The sequence below is a fragment of the Homarus americanus genome, unplaced genomic scaffold (genome assembly GCF_018991925.1).
Source record: "Homarus americanus isolate GMGI-L3 unplaced genomic scaffold, GMGI_Hamer_2.0 scaffold14467, whole genome shotgun sequence".
Taxonomy (NCBI): Eukaryota; Metazoa; Arthropoda; class Malacostraca; order Decapoda; family Nephropidae; genus Homarus; species Homarus americanus.
Window position 1 is genome coordinate 7,102,680 of NW_024733734.1, and position 6,000 is coordinate 7,108,679.

The window sequence follows — 6,000 nt, forward strand, 5'->3', positions numbered from 1 at the left end:
CAGCACCATCTTATACAATAGCGGGCAGGTGAGAGCCATCAGACTTCAACACCATCTTATACAATAGGCGGGCTGGGGTGAGAGCCATCAGACTTCAGCACCATCTTATACAATAGGCGAGCACGGGGTGAGAGCCATCAGACCTTCAGCACCATCTTATACAATAGGCGGGCGAGGGGTGAAAGTATCGCCTTCAACACCATGCCCCGCCACAATAGGCGGGCACGGGGGTGAGAGCCATCAGACTTCAGCACCATCTTAGCGCCAATGGCCGGAGCTGGGGTGAGAGCCATCGAACTTCAGCACCATCTTATACAATAGGCGGGCGCAGGGGTGAGAGCCATCAGCCTTCAGCACCATCTTATACAATAGGCGGAGCACAGGGTGAGAGCGGGTGTGGGGCCGCGAGGGGTGAGAGCCATCAGACTTCAACATCTTGCCACAATAGGCGAGCACGGGGTGAAGCCATCAGACTCAGCACCATCTTATACAATAGGCGGGCACAGGGGTGAGAGCCATCAGCCCCTTCAACACCATCTTATACAATAGGCGGGCTGAGGGCAGAGAGCCATCAGACTTCAGCACCATCTTATACAATAGGCAGGCACAGGGTGAGAGCCATCAGACTTCAGCACCATCTTATACAATATAGGCGGGCACGGGGTAGAGCCATCAGACCAGCACCATCTTATACAATAGGCGGGCACAGGGTGAGAGCCATCGAACTTCAGCACCATCTTATACAATAGGCGGAGCGCGGGTGAGAGCCATCCAGACTTCAGCACCATCGCGCCACAGCCAGGCGAGCCGCGGGGTGAGAGCCATCAGTACCAGCACCATCTTATACAATAGGCGAGCACGGGGTGAGAGCCATCGAACTCAGCACCATCTTATACAGCCAAGCGAGAGCACAGGGGTGAGAGCCATCAGACTTTCAACACCATGTATACAATAGGCAGGCACGGGGTGAGGAAACCATCGGACTTCAACACCATCTGCCACAATAGGCGGGCACGGGGTGAGAGCCATCAGACTTCAGCACCATCTTATACAATAGGCGAGCACGGGGTAGGAAACCATCGAACTTCAGCACCATCTTATACAATAGGCGGGCACGGGGTGAGAGCCATCAGACCCAGCACCATCTTATACAATAGGCGGGCACAGGGTGCGAGAGCCATCAGACTTCAGCACCATCTTATACAATAGGCGGGCCGCGGGGTGAGAGCCACCAGACTTCAGCACCATCTTATACAATAGGCGAGCACGGGGTGAGAGCCATCGGGCATCAGCACCATCTTATACAATAGGCGAGCACGGGGTGAGCCATCAGACTCAGCACCATCTTATACAATAGGCGAGCACGGGGTGAGAGCCATCGAACTCAGCACCATCTTATACAATAGGCGGGCACGGGGTGAGAGCCATCAACTCCAGCACCATCTTATACAATAAGAGACGCGGGGTGAGAGCCATCAGACTTCAGCACCATCTTATACAATAGGCGGGCGCGAGGGGTGAGAGCCATCGAACTTCAGCACCATCTTATACAATAGGCGAGCACGGGGTGAGAGCCATCAGGCCTCAGCACCATCTTATACAATAGGCGGGCACGGGGTGAGAGCCATCAGCCTTTCAGCACCATCTTATACAATAGGCGGAGCGCGGGTGAGAGCCATCGGGCTTCAACACCATCTTATACAATAAGAGCGGCGAGGGGTGAGAGCCGTCAGACTCAGCACCATCTTATACAATAGCGAGCACGGGTGAGAGCCATCAGACTCAACACCATCTTGCGCACAATGTAGGCGAGCACGAGGGGTGAGAGCCATCAGACTTCAACACCATCTTATACAATGGCTGACGCGGAATTTGAGAGCCATCAGACTTCAACACCATCTTATACAATAGGCTGACACGGGTGAGAGCCATCAGACTCAGCACCATCTTATACAATAGGCGGGCACGGAGATTTGAGAGCCATCAGACTCCAGCACCATCTTATACAATAGGCGGGCACGGGGTAGAGCCATCAGACTCAAGCACCATCTTAGCACAATAGGCGAGCACGGGGTGAGCCATCAGACTTCAACACCATCTTATACAATAGGCACGGGCACAGGGTAGAGCCATCCAGCCTTCAACACCATCTTATACAATAGGCGAGCCGCACTTGAGGTTGAGGAGCCATCAGCCATCAGCACCATCTTATACAATAGGCGGGCACGGGGTGAGGCCATCAGCCTTCAGCACCATCTTATACAATAGGCGGGCACGGGGTGAGAGCCATCAGACTTCAGCACCATCTTATACAATGGCGGGCCGCGGGGTGAGAGCCATCAGACTTCAACACCATCTTATACAATAGGGCCGCGGTGAAATAACCATCGGAACTTCAGCACCATCTTACATACAATAGGCGGGCTCGGGGTGAAGCCATCAGGCTGGCACCATCTTATACAATAGGCGGGCACGGGGGTGAGAGCCATCAGACTTCCAGCACCATCTTATACAATAGGCGGGCACGGGGTGAGAGCCATCAGACTTCAACACCATCTTATACAATAAGAAGCCGCAGGTGAGAGCCATCAGACCTCAGCACCATCTTATACAATAGGCGGGCACAGGGGCAGAAGGCCATCAGACTTCAACACCATCTTATACAATGGCTGAGCACGGGGTGAGAGCCATCAGACCTCAGCACCATCTTATACAATAGGCGAGCACGGGTGAGAGCCATCGGGTGTATCAGCACCATCTTATACAATAGGCGGGCACAGGGGTGAGAGCCATCAGACTTCAACACCATCTTATACAATAGAGCGGGCACGGGGTAGAGAGCCATCAGACTTCAACACCATCTTATACAATAGGCAGACGCGAGTGAGAGCCGTAGACTTCAACACCATCTTATACAATAGGCGGGCACGGGTAGAGCCATCAGACTTCAGCACCATACTTATACAATAGGCGGGCACGGGGTGAGAGCCATCAGACTTCAACACCATCTTATACAATAGGCGAGCCGAGGTTGAGGAGCCATCAATTCAGCACCATCTTATACAATAGGCGAGCACGGGGTGAGAGCCATCGAACTCAGCACCATCTTATACAATAGGCGGGCACGGGGTGAGAGCCATCAGACTCCAGCACCATCTTATACAATAGGCGGGCGCGAGGGGTGAGAGCCATCAGACTTCCAGCACCATCTTATACAATAGGCGGGCGGGGGTAGAGCCATCAGACTTCAGCACCATCTTATACAATAGGCGAGCACGGGGGTGAGAGCCATCAGGCCTCCAACACCATCTTATACAATAGGCGGGCACCAGAGTTGAGAGCCATCAGACTTCAACACCATCTTAGCATACAATAGGCGGGCCGCGGGGTGAGAGCCATCGAGACTTCAGCACCATCTTATACAATAGGCGGGCACGGGGTGAGAGCCATCAGACTTCAGCACCATCTTATACAATAGGCGAGGGCACGGGGCGAGAGCCATCGGGCCAGCACCATCTTATACAATAGGCGGGCACGGGTGAGAGCCATCAGACTTCAGCACCATCTTATACAATAGGCGGCAGGTGAGAGAGCCATCAGACACTTCAACACCATCTTGCGCCACAATAGCGAGCACGGGGTGAAGCCATCGAACTCCAGCACCATCTTATACAATAAGAGCGAGCACGGGGTGAGAGGCCATCGGGCCTCCAACACCATCTTATACAATGAGGCGAGCGGGTGAGAGCCATCCAGCTCCAGCACCATCTTATACAATAGGCGAGCGGGGGTGAGAGCCATCAGACGCTCAGCACCATCTTATACAATAGGCGGGCACGGGGTGAGAGCCATCAGACTTCAACACCATCTTATACAATAGGCGAGCACGGGGTGAGCCATCAGACTCAGCACCATCTTATACAATAGGCGGGCACGGGGTGCGAGAGCCATCAGACTTCAGCACCATCTTATACAATAGGCGAGCACGGGGTGAGAGCCATCGAACTCAGCACCATCTTATACAATAGGCGAGAGCACGGGGTGAGAGCCATCAGACTTCAGCACCATCTTATACAATAAGGCGAGCACGGGGTGAGAGCCATCAGACTCCAGCACCATCTTATACAATATGAGGCGGGCACGGGGTGAGAGCCATCAGACTTCAGCACCATCTTATACAATAGGCGAGCACGGGGTGAGAGCCATCCAACTCCAGCACCATCTTATATACAATAGGCGGGCACGGGGGTGAGAGCCATCAGACTTCAGCACCATCTTATACAATAGGCGGGCGGGGTAGAGCCATCAGACTTCAACACCATCTTATACAATAGGCGGGCACGGGGGTGAGAGCCATCAGACTTCAGCACCATCTTATACAATAGGCGGGCACAGGGTGAGAGCCATCAGACTTCAGCACCATCTTATACAATAGGCGAGCACGGGTGAGAGCCATCAGACTCCAGCACCATCTTATACAATAGGCGGGCACGGGGTGAGCCCATCAGACTTCAGCACCATCTTATACAATAGGCGAGAGCGGGTGAGAGCCATCAGACTCAACACCATCTTATACAATAGGCGAGCACGGGGTGAGCCATCAGACCTCCAGCACCCCATCGCCCGCCAATAGGCGGGCACGGGGTGAGAGCCATCCAGACTCAGCACCATCTTATACAATAAGAGCGAGAGCACGGGGTGAGCCATCCAATTTTCAGCACCATCTTATACAATAGGCGGGCACGGGGTGAAACCATCATGAACTTCAACACCATCTTATACAATAGGCGGGCACAGGGTGAGAGCCATCAGACTTCAACACCATCTTATACAATAGGCGGGCACGGGGTGAGAGCCATCAGACTTCAGCACCATCTTATACAATAGGCGAGCACGGGGTGAGAGCCATCAGACTTCAGCACCATCTTATACAATAGGCGGGCACGAGGTGAGAGCCATCAGACTTCCAGCACCATCTTATACAATAGGCGGGCACGGGGTGAGCCATCGGACTTCAGCCATCTTATACAATAGGCAGGCTTTGGGGTAGAGAGCCATCGGAACTTCAGCACCATCTTATACAATAGGCGGGCACGGGGTGAGAGCCATCAGACTTCAGCACCATCTTATACAATAGGCGGGCACGGGGTGAGCCATCAGACTTCAGCACCATCTTATACAATGAGCGGGCACGGGGTGAGAGCCATCAGACTAACACCATCTTATACAATAGGCGGGCACGGGGTGAGAGCCATCAGACTTCAGCACCATCTTATACAATAGGCGGGCACGGGGTGAGAGCCATCAGACTTCAGCACCATCTTATACAATAGGCGGGCGCAGGGGTGAGCCATCCAGACTTCAGCACCATCTTATACAATAGGCGAGCACGGGGTGAGAGCCATCAGACTCAACACCATCTTATACAATAGGCGGGCACGGGGTGAGAGCCATCGAACTTCAGCACCATCTTATACAATGGCGAGCGGGGTGAGAGCCATCAGACTCAGCACCATCTTATACAATAGGCGGGCAACGGGGTGAGAGAGCCATCAGACTTCAGCACCATCTTATACAATAGGCGGGCACGGGGTGAGCCATCAGACTTCAGCACCATCTTGCTTATACAATAGGCGAGCACGGGGTGAGCCATCAAACAGCACCATCTTATACAATAGGCGGGCACGGGGTGAGAGCCATCAGACTTCAGCACCATCTTATACAATAGGCGGGCACAGGGGTGAGAGCCATCAGACTTCAGCACCATCTTATACAATAGGCGGGCACGGGTGAGAGCCATCAGACTTCAGCACCATCTTATACAATAGGCGAGCACGGGGTGAGAGCCATCAGATTTTCAGCACCATCTTATACAATAGGCGGGCACGGGGTGAGAGCCATCAGACTTCAACACCATCTTATACAATAGGCGGGCACAGGGTGAGAGCCATCAGACTTCAGCACCATCTTATACAATAAGCGGGCACAGGGTGAGAGCCA